Raw genomic sequence first — 12,406 nt, 5'->3', positions numbered from 1 at the left:
GTTTCTTATATAGTCGTGCGACCAATTCCTTAGCAAATTGCGAAAAAGGTGTAATTGATTTTAATGAAGTAAGCTAAATTCAATTATTTAATTTCTATTAATTCTTCGATATCAATTAACTATCAACTTCAGCATTGCGCAAAATGTAACGTTATTTTGTCCAGTAAAGACCTCGCCTTTTTTGCCTTTTGCTAACGTGTAGGCTGTATTTTTTCTAGAGGGATTGCCCATTGCACAAAAGTGGATTTTCAGTTTTGATTGTGAAGTGTATCATGAGCATTGAACGAGATTTTAAGGTAAGGAAATCTGTCGCCATTTTTTTGCCAAATACAGCATCAATATGTAAATGAAATATCTTAGAAAAAAAATAAACTTACTCCTATTGAAACCGGAATTTACAGTGACATTCCTGACACTCAAAACATCGTCTGAGATTACGATTGTTTAAGTTGTGAATTACTGAGTTTTAAGTAAACAGCAGTGAATTTTCTCATTCTCGGCGGTGTTGGGCTGTGTTGGTCTTTTTTTCACATTCATATTGTCTTCTCTCGCGCTGCCGCAGGCTCGTACTCGGCCAGCGGCGAAGGATCGAATAAAATGCAAACGACTTTTTCCAATTATCTGACGACTGACGTCTTCGGGAAACTGAAACTGCTGGGAAAACATGGACAGCGTGTTTGTGAAAGTCTTCCAGTCGTTTGTTTGACTAATCAACCTCGACAAACAGCTCTCGTAGACATTTTCGACTTAGGCATGCTATTGGTAGAACTCAGAAAGGAAACTGATGACCCTGTCTCTCATGTTGATGCATATGACAAATGCTGTTTTGCGTCACTCTCCAGAGTGCCAAAAATAGCTTCGTCTGTTCTATCATTCATTATTACTCGTAGCATTCAAGTGATCGATTTAGGTACTTGAATTCAATTGGATTTTGTCCATGTTTCTTCGTTATCTTGACGGCATTAAGACCCGGCACATTTCCTGTGTTTTCGTGCTTTGCGATGTATATTGAAGTAATTATACTGCGTACCAAAAGAGCACCAATCTTTTTGGCAGAAAGACTACATTCGTGTAGAACTAGAAATTAAAAACAAAGCATCCCGTCCTTCACCCGTGCTGAGTTCACAGCACGATCCCGCAACATAAAAACATTGTGATATTTTTACAAGGGGTTTTCGTAAATGCAGAACTAACAAATGTTAGGAACCGCTGTCGCGTGAATAATACATTTTCATTGTTTGATATCGGGTTTTTTTTTAACGTTCAATGGTCAATTAATGACTTTGGCTGAAATTTTGACAAGATTAGTAGATCAACTGACGCGAACTCTTGTTGTTTCTTCAGCTGCAAAAATGGGTCTTTAAAGATAAAATTGGCTAATATTTACAACATACATGCAGCAAACCTCTTCCTTCATTCCTTTCCATATAGTAATAATTATCAAATGAATAAAATAGTTAGCTTGATTTGATTTGATAATGAGATTTGGCTTCACCCTGAACAGAACTTTACAAACTTGGTTTTTCAATTGACCTGCCAATGAGAATTCAGAACTTGTACAGGTGACGCCATGGCTTTCGCTAGATCACGCAAAAATTGTTTTCGCTTATTCAAAAAGCATGAACATTCGCCAAACCCAAAAATGAGATGAACCTGCAAAGACAGTACAGCCGAGTTCAGTAGTCAGTCCCACATTCCAATTTCATCCAGCCGTGGAATAAGAAAACTTGTTAAAAAACCTATAGAGTTTAAAGAGTTTCCTGTTGTAGGCCAGTCGTGTTGCCGTTCAGTTCATCGTTTGCATTACAACGGAAGTTGGAGTGTTGGTAAAATGTTCTTCATATTTATCATCGATTAACTTTCCACAATCGCGTCCAGTCAGTCTAAGACAGGGTGATTTCGCGAGAAAGTTTTAGTGGAAGAAATTATTTTCCCATTATCCAAATCAAAGCCACGTTTAGTTGTGTTGTCTTAAGGATGGTAAACCAATTTAGTCTGATTACCAGTTTACCGAGGTCATTGGATCAAAACGAACTGATCGAAATGTGGAATCGTTAAGCAGCCGGTGACAGAAAAAATTTCATAATTAGTACAGTCAGAACGAAAAAAAGGAATTGGCAAATATGCCAGCATTTATAGCCCGCTAAGTTTAGTTGCATTCGCGCTCTTTGCTTCGCTGAGGTGAAATGACAGTTGAATGGCCTGAATCGTAACATCCCCGGACGGTCGTTGCTATGGGCAGAACAGCCACCCAGGCCGACGAAGATCGTCTGAGAATATTCCAAAACTGAAGTAACTGAAGATAGCGATATTCCAGCAGGCCACTTATGGCTTCGAAGGGAATGGCTATAGAACAACTGTGGAGTTAAAAATGGGATGCGGCCCCGAAAATGGAATTTCTCGCGCTCTTGGACTAATATATCGGAAGATACGTTTGAAAGGGCCAGCACGCTGAGTTTGCATTAACCGACAACAGAGAAACGGCGGTTATGATGCCTTAACTAGCCCGACGCATGCTGTTTATAGCGTATCTGTTACTTGCATTAGGGAGCAAGAGCAGTGTGTGTTTACTGGATCTGAAGGTATTGCGAGTGTCGTTGAAACTCTGCGTTGGCTTGACATCCGTTTCATCTCATTATTGACAGGTAGGTGCATGTGAAAGATAGGATGTCTTCAGATTAGATACATGGGAATTAAAGGTTCCGTAGCCTGGCCTGAAACACGGCCAGTTTGTCGTAGGATCAGGGTTAAGCATCTTTGGCCTTGGTTCTTAAAAGCTTCTCTATCAAGCCCACTCTTGTGAGTTGGTGCATGATGCAGTATTCCATATCTTCATCAACATTTTGTTGGAAGTTACCCATAGCCGTGAGCTATGCTTGTCGAGTGTATTAATATAGGGTGTTGTCGTGATCGCAGTTTATATATTATGCCCAATATTCAAGATATTAAATTTCAGGAATCATTTCAATTTGGGTTTTATTGGCCTTTCGTATGTGCCTATTCAGACAACAAAGGGTTTTGTCAGCGTTTTATGGTCGATTTTATAGCAAGCAATGTCTGCTATTTGAGCAATCAAACGTCTTGAAGAGATTGCTTCATTTCCTTGAATTGTTTTGTCTTTATTAGTACATGGAATTGCTGTCATTCCATCCTTTAAGTTCAACTTCTATCATGATACTGAGCTTTAGGCCTGTAAAGATTTCTCGGGCGTTTTTGTATAGGGTTTGAGTCTTCATATAGGCAATATAGCCCCACCTATTATTCTACGGTCAATAGAAATGGGTAATTGACCGTGGTTATAGCAACTTCTAATTCATAACAATCCTTTAGTATTGTGATCAGTCATTGTATTTTTTTTTTACTGTCAAGACTATTAAATTAACGTTCCTTTTTATAATTTTACCATGCTGTTGTGTTATTGAATTGAAAACTGATCTACTTTCATGAAAGTAAATAAAAGACTCGTGGTATGTTTACATATGGAAAGTGATCTGAATCAATAATTTGGTTTCAGACACGTTCAAACTACGCTTTAGTAAGTGGATGATAACGCACATAGCTTATACGCGAATTATGCTAACATAAAGCAAGAAGACCCTTGATTGCACAGTACACGGGGGATACGATAATGGTCACCAGACGGGGGATTGTAAAGTAATGTTAATCAAGTTTTTGAAGAGGTTTCATTTATGCATCAATATACGAGATATTTTCTTAACTGCTTGTAACAGGTAGAGTGATCGAGTAGGTAGTCAATCAGCGATGCGAATATTACGGGCTGACCGCGCGCACTGCCATCAAAACCTATACTAAATCCCCGAGGTTCCAGTTAAATGAAAACATCTTGCGGAGCAGATAACTATGTAGACATAATTTTGCTATCAAACGCATGTAAGGTTTACAGTTGAAGGGGATTAAGATGATTTATAGCAAGACGTGTATCTAAATTATGAATGCTTGTATGATATCAGTACTTCCTTCCCACCAGCATCTGATATGTAAACAATTTACGCTTGATATATATCACTCTTGTCTAAAACTCTTAGCAGCGATATGCGGTCGATAAGACCCCAACCGAGATTTCTCGTTCGAATATTTCAGAAATTTGACTGGCTATTTATATAAATGATATTTGCCACGATTGAGTTATCATATGCGTTGTAAGGAAAACCTCCTGACATTTCGCCATTTATCCCCTTTGTATAATTGTATTATTGTAATGTTATGCGTCATACAGGCGTGTGATTGATTAAACTTTGGAACAGCGAGTTTCTCGGTTTTGTGTTTTTTTTCCAAGGCTACCGCGCGTAATTTTACTACCTAAATTTAGATTACAACGTTATTCGCTTGAAGCGAGTTGCTTCTTTAAACACGTTGTTGAATTAAAGTACCGTTGAAGTAGCTATAGCAACGCCCGCGCGTCTGTCTAAAAACTCTTGCGAATAAAATACGCGCTGGAAAGTCCCTTGTGCGCCTGTTGTGTTAATGGGATTTTGAAGTGCGTAAACGTGCGCATGATTTAGCGGCATTTTCGAAAGCATACTCCGCGTTCTTTGATTACGTGTAAAATTTGCTATGTCAAATATGAAGCAAATGAACTTCATGTCAAAACTATAGCGCTATGTTAATATTGTATTAATATGTCAACGCGCAACGTTATTTTTGAAGGGTGAGAATAATTTATTGCAGCAGTCCTAACAATTAACCCAATTGGTTCGAGGGAAGGCCTCCCTCCAAGGAGTCAGGATTCGAAACTTTACTCCAACCTCACGTAAGCTACCGCTGATTCGAGATTTCCTGGCGCGGACAAAAACGTTATTAGAATTTCCCACCCCATGCTAAATATTGATATATAATAATGTCTATACATTTGTCTAAAAGTCTAATTAAAGCTTGTATGCGATAGTTTGTTTATATTGTTAAAATCGGAATTGTTAGAAGTGCTGTCTGACGATGTTTTTTCTGATTTTCTTTTGCATACGTGCTTTTGAATTACGAGCTTTGCATGTGCAGAAAAGTCACAAATACATGCCAAGAATATTGCATGCATGGGAAATGTTTTTATATCACGCCAAGGGATAATCCTTAAAAAATTAAAATGACATTTTGTTAAAAATATATATATATTTGCATTTAACATCTCCATTCATGAGATTGATGAGAATTTTTGTATCCAATAAAATAAAACCCTTAATCTCGCAACGGATTATAAATTACATTTTCAGCTTTTTAATTTTAACTGGAACGTTAAGACTTGTTGCAGTAAGTTCACATCCCATATATGTACATTTTTACAGTACATTTTTACGGTACATTTTACGACTTAAGATTTATTTACAGAGAAAGTGAAAAATTATTGCGAGAATGATTCAAAGTGACAACATCAATGTATAAATTTGATTTACCCCCCATTTTATTCTTTGCATGATTACTTTTATTGTAATATGTGTTGGAAAGTATTATTAAATTCTCGTTCTCGCTAATATAAAACGTTTTAAATTAGTTTTGGCATAGATTTTAATCTCTCCGCACTGGCGATTTGGTGGAAAAGTCATTTAAAAATCGTTCTTCAAGGTTAGACACAAGTGCGTCGCGATTTCAAAGGGTTTTTGAATAAAATGTAAGAGGCATTTAAGCGTGTAGCAAATGCACACGGCTTGCATTCTCTGCAACTGTGGCCAGACTGACAATAGTCACGGCATATTAAACCCCACAATGAGTGGCTAGCTGCTTTCAATTGACTGGAAATATTTGAATTGATTGAACGTGGGTGTTCGCGTGGACAAGGAAAATGGCTGGGATATACTTATGTTGTCTGTGTTTGCTTGATATGAATGATGTATTTCATTTTTATATAGTGTTTCGTGGTATTATGTGGGTGTAGTTTAATATTCATATATTATTCATATATCAGCCTCGGTTTACAGATCATTTATCCTATCATGCCCAGACATCAATCAATTTTATCGATAATAGTTTATTTATCCATCTATCATTTATAGTCTATATATTCTACTTATTTATCATGATATCAACCATATTCTATTCCTGTATATAATAGTCAATATTTAATCATCATTTTCATCTATAATTCACGATCATCTATAGACCATAGTCTGTTCATCTATACGATCTATTCATCTATATATCATCTATAGTCATTCATCGATCATCAATAATTCGATAATAATGAATATTGTCTGTAATGAACTCATCTATGATCCATAGCATCTATACAATCAATTCCGTCATATGCCATCCATAGTCATTTGTCACCAATATCCTCATTTTCTATCGAATTTTACAGCAAATTCCGACTGACACCAAGCAATGCCTAGTCAGGTCCGATATCATAAGTCAACTGAAAATATCGATGATGCGGAACGCGCTACCGTGAAGCCACTCGGCGTGAGCTATGGTAGATTTACCGTGTTGGAACGCGTGCTCATGGTCGCTGTCTCCGTGTTCATTGTTCTTACCATCGTGTTTGTTGTGCTGTACGCTGCAAATAAGACGTCAGGTATATAACAAATATAATCAAATCATTTTATTCCGAATCTGTTCCTAATAACAACGCTGGTTTTAACCGTATGTCCACTGTTAATATTCTGGTAATAATTTCATGTCCGAATATAATCCTTGATTCTAATCCTTTGGTATAAGTAGTTGGGTAAGGATTAGGATCAGCTTTAGGATTAAAAGTTAGGATTATATTTAAGGATTGTACTTCCTCGTGTGTCGAAAAAGTGCCGAAAATTCCTTCGTGTATAATTGTGATATTTTTTGAAAAGAATTAATCAGAAGTTCAAATTTTCCATGGCTTTTACATTACCTCATGCCTGAAAACCTCCCAATATTTTTTTCAGGTTCTACCGGGAATGGTGATGAAACCGAAGAATGCGCCACCGAAAAGTCTACCGCTGACCCCAGTGGCGCGCAGGCACAATGTAAGCTTCACATTCGGTTTGCTTTAGGGTCGGTATTTTTCTTTTTTATCTTCCTTTTCACGATCGAGCTGATGATCCCCAATTTTTGTATCTTTATACAGCTATTATGACCAGCCTTGACTGGAGTGTAGACCCTTGCAATGATTTCTACAAATTCTCATGCAACAAATGGTTATCCGAAAACGATCTCCCACGAGGCAAGCCGAAAATTAGTAGGTTTAAGGAAGCTGGGAACATTATTCATGATCTTCTTCTAAGAAAACTACAAGACAAGGACACTATCAGGAAATATAAAAACGTAAGATTTATCCACCGTATTAAATAAGTATCATTGTCTGAAGGCCCATTTACTCTAGCAATTTTTGCGCCGATTTTTAGATCGTTGATCAAGGGCAATCATTTTACATGTTTCTTTCTCAGATGCCTGCGGTATCAAAAGCGCTCAAAGACTTCTCAGCCTGTATGAAATATGTAAACATTACGGAAGAGAAGAAGGCCGAACAAACACGCAAGCTCATACGGGAATACGGTGGATGGAATATTAGCACCTCTGGATGGTCGAACGACTCCTGGGAATTCATTCCAAACCTCGTGAAAATTCGACGAAACCTTGACATTCGTCCATTATTCGTTGCTAAAGTTGGTGAAAATATCAAGAACTCATCAAGACATATGCTTTATGTGTGTCATTTTCTCATGCATGCAATTTATTGAAACTTTCACTATCAGTCTCCATGATCTTTTCTAGGTTAACTGAGTATGTCTTTCTAGATAGTACAATGGGCTTCCTATGAACGTCCCAGAAGAATGTATCTATCAAACACCACTGCTGAATCAAAGGTGTGTAGTTGATGTATAACAGTACTTACGTAAACATGGAGGGAATGGGGAGGGAGGAGGAGTATGTGAGGTGTTTTGCGCTCCCGCAAGGGATATACATCGGGTGTTCCCCCCCCTCCCAAAGGAAACTTCATTGTATTCTATACATGTTCTCATTGTATTTAGGAGTCGTGCTGACGTAGTATGCACTAATAATCTTTCTGATCACTATTGCTGTCTTATTCGGAAACAGGCTTACAAGAACCTCATGTTGACAGTGATGGCAATATTAGCGAACACAACAAAAAATAACTCCGTTATTCGCAAACAAATGAACGAGGTCTTCCAGTTTGAGAAATCTTTGGTAGAGGTAAAGGAGTATATACATATTATATATATATATATATATATATATATATATATATATATATAATAATATTGGGAACCGAGGGTTGCCCCCCCCCTTACATTGTAAAGGTATATCAGATCATGCAGTGAGGTATATAGGCGCCCTGATGTTATCAGGGACTTCATGATTGAAGACGGCAAATCCAACATGAACAGCAATGACAAAAAAAGCTAAATAAAAAATGCCAATTTTGTAACCAGGCTGTTGATTTGGAGGAAAATCTTGAGGATTGTAAGAACAGATAAGTTCTAGAACACAGAAACCTAAAAAAGACTATACCACCAGAAACCTATAAGCGTCAAGCCATCGACGTCTTGTAATACCAGGCGTGAGAATGCTGCTTTGCTGCAACGACTTTCTCATTCTTCATTTCAGACAACTTTGCCACGAGAAAAAGCGCTCCCAATATCAAAACGTTACCATCCAGTCACATTAGGAGAATTACAGAATGCAACGGGAAGTACGGTGAGATGATAATTGCCAGTTTGTTAAGGAGGTTAAATGAACTGTTCTTGCACGAACTGATAGCCCGAACCTAGCCCACGCATTTCACCCATCAAACCTATGAATTTGCCTCGACTTCCTGGAATCAATCGTGCAATAATCAATGTATCTTATTGGTCGATTTAGTTCAATTGGCTGGAGTATTTCCAAACACTGTTCCAAGGCACTGGCGTGGTTATAACCTCAGAAACACAAGTAAACATGCGCTCACCTGTCTATGTAATGAGGAACCTCACGAGACTCCTGGAGACAACTGATAAAACGTATGTATACTTTCAGTTTGTGTGAGAATCATACTCTCCGACAAGATTTTACATTATGACTTCCACTACCATCTCTGCAATCTTTAAATGAAAGTCAGGCAATCAAATGTGATACGTCAATCAGATCAACTAATCCAGTCCAATTCAGTCTATCAATACGAGAGCTAACAAAGAGAGTGTCAGTGAAAATCAAATCTGAACCTCGCTAATTTGATATTGTGGCAAGACTCCTGATTGAAATCTTTAAATTTAGAGTGATAGCGAACTATATGATGTGGGAAGTAATATTGAAGACTTACCAGTATTTTCCTCGAGTTGTGTCTGAAGAATTTTCCAAGTATTTAGCCGCTATTAAATACTATTGGGCTGTTAGACTGGCCAACCAAGCGAGAAATAAGATTTGTTTCCATCATGTCAGAGACCTTTTCGGATTGCCGTTGAGCATTTTGATTATGGATGATTTTGGCAGCGATAAATTTCAACAGGTAAATCAAAAACTGCAGACCTCCCCTCTCATTCTCTCAAAGTTGATACTGGGAAATGTGACGTATTTTCTTTTAAGGTGAAAGATATGGCAGAAAGAATAAAGAATGTTCACATAAACGACATGAAAACATCGTGGATTGATTCTGACACAAGAAGAACAGCAGTCAAGAAGGTATTGTGTTTGATCATTCTGTTCATGCAAGTTGTTGAAATGAACTAGTTTTAAGAAAATTAAGCCTTAACTCTATTCAAGCTGCATGTGACGCGTGTTGAACAGAAATATAGATTCAATTTCAATTTTTATTTCATAACTACATTTTTGTAACTAGGCTAAAGCAATGAAGCAACAAATTGCGTTTGCGAAAATACTTTTCGACCATGATAAGCTGAACGCCAAGTACGCTGGGGTAGGTTTGTTAATCCTCGCCGAGACGATTATCATTATAGACACTTTGCAGTTCACCAAAATACGAGTCAATCCTTTCTTTTCCTTTCTGTCTTTTAAAAACGAAAATTTAGCTTAAAATAAACAGTGATGATCACTTAGGAAACTGGATAAGCAAACAAAAGTATAAAATGAAGAGAATCTTAGAAAAACTTTTGCAACCAGTTGATAAAGACAGGTAAGTTTAATCGATAAATGGATGCAAGAATTTTATTTTGTCACCTAGCTGGACTTATAGACATATATCACTGTGTTAGCACATATTTGACATACAAACCCAAGGCAGAATAAACAATACTTTGTGTAACATGCACTGAGAATTAGTACAACTAAAAATCACTGCTTTGCATGCAATCTGGCAGCTTAATTTCGTTGCCTTTTCTTGTCTAGGGCTTTGTGTTGACGATTTCGCTGCTCTAGGGTACTACTCAAATCCAGCGAACAAAATGGGTGAGCGGAATTGCTTTCAAAGCAAGGTCTTATAGATTCAAGTTATTCAAAGTCTTATAGATTAAAGTTATGCTGTGCAATGAGAGCTGGCCTTTCCTTAACAGTCTTTGATTGCTAGGTGTTACAACTGGATTGTTACAGCCACCTTTCTTTGATGCATCCCGTCCAATGTAAGTCTTCATTTCAGTTCTGTTTTTAAATTTTCTGACAACTTAGATTCTTCTCGAAATATTCGAAAATAATCTGTAAGAACTATGTAACTATATATATGTTTGAGAGAATGGAAATCTTTTCAATTAAGACTATTAAACAGTCAGTGGTCACACATTGAGCTCATTTTACTTACAAATCAGCCTCTAAGTACAAAATTTGAAAATTTTCCCGTACCAGGTCTTTGAACTATGGAGGAGTAGGCATGATCATTGGCCACGAAATTACTCACAGCGTTGACGTTGATGGTAAAAAGCACAGTCTCTTTTGGTTTTGCAATAATAACATTTGATCAAGAGTCTAAGAGAATAGTTTCAATGTGTAGGTCGGACTTTTGACGAGAATGGAAATCTTTACGATTGGTGGACAAATTCTTCGTCGATGGAATTCCAAAAGAGAACAGCGTGTCTTGCGAAACAATATTCACAATATTCATACCAGGGTACTAAGGTACACGAGGTTTCGTCAATGTTAGGTCCCATCTACCATAAAATATTTATTCGTAAGTCCAAGGCTTAGTTCAAAGGCCATATGTCTGCCCTGGGATTAGTAGAGAATAGGTATTGAGCTGAAATTCGTCACCAACCAATCTGTTTAATGGTCGACAGTGAACCTCAGACTCATCAATAAAATTGATGGTGAAATATTACCCCGGATTCTAACATTTGAAGCACAAGATAACTCGTCACTTATGCTTGGCCTATTTCCCCTTTTTAAAAGTTGAATATTAAAAGTGCCATGGACGAAGTCATTTCAGATAATGGTGGAATTAAACAAGCGTTCCAGGTATAAAAATTGAAAATTAGATGAAAGTTCATGTGCCACCAAAATCGGTAACTTGCAATGAGTGTATTTTCTATCCGCAGGCGTACCAGAAGTGGAATAAAAAGCACAATGAGACTGAACTTCCAGCGTTAAACCTAACAAACAATCAACTCTTTTTCATTGGATCGGCACAGGTATTTATTTATAGTGTTAAAATACCGTTCTTGAAATTTTGTTTCGTCTTACCTTGACACAAGTTTGTTGCAATTAGATAATGTGCTCGAAATATCAACCTCAATCAAAACCATGGGAAAAACACCCCCCTGGGATGATCAGGTAATTTTGAAACTATGAAAGTTCTGCATCAATCCCCCACACCCCCCTCCCGACCAGTATGGGATCCCAGAATTTCAACGTAATGTTTTCCTTACAGAGTGATTGGTATGTTATCAAATTACCCAGAGTTCTCGAAGGCATTCAAATGCCCAATTGGGTCCCGAATGAACCCGAAGTCAAAGTGCAGTGTTTGGTAATAAAATTTCAACAGTCTATCAGACTACTAGTTAGGTCATATTACATACCTTTTTATCTAACATAATTTACCCCGTTTTATTATTGCTAGGAAATCGATTTATAGACATATATTCAAACTCGATTTAATTTGTAAAATTCAGTGTTTTGTGACTCGGTAAGAGGGATTCTAGGTGCTGTAGACGGTGCTCTTTTGTGTGTTAAAGTAGTTCAATTTTTAGCTTGATTAGCTTAGGTACTTTACAGGATAGCTCAAGTATTTTATAGGATAGTTGTATATCTATATCCATAGGTGTACCGAACTTCTACTTTCGCAAAGTAATAGGCTTGCAGGTGTGAGAAATGGTCCGTCAGATTTACGGCTTTATTGTCGAATCTTTGTAAATATTTGTGTAAAACGTGCTAAATTGTAAGTCGCTAAAGTATTATTGAACTGACGACTGCCTAAAATATGCTATTGATTATTACATTAAACCCTAGAACTCATGTCGTAGGGCTGATCTGTGTTTTCAACTGGAATACTGCCTCGTCTCTGCTCTGTGAAATTTCTTTCATGGAACATGTTTCTTCTCACTGT

The 12,406-nt window shown here is 37.3% G+C and overlaps 1 pseudogene; it reads left to right on the top strand.

Moving 5' to 3' along the window:
* LOC114518073 overlaps positions 1–12,406 on the top strand; it is a 39,811-nt pseudogene extending 27,405 nt beyond the window's left edge.

This window comes from Dendronephthya gigantea, unplaced genomic scaffold, assembly GCF_004324835.1.
Source record: "Dendronephthya gigantea isolate DGI-Jeju-01 unplaced genomic scaffold, DenGig_1.0 000010F, whole genome shotgun sequence".
Taxonomy (NCBI): Eukaryota; Metazoa; Cnidaria; class Anthozoa; order Malacalcyonacea; family Nephtheidae; genus Dendronephthya; species Dendronephthya gigantea.
This window is presented reverse-complemented; position numbering and strand designations above follow the sequence as displayed.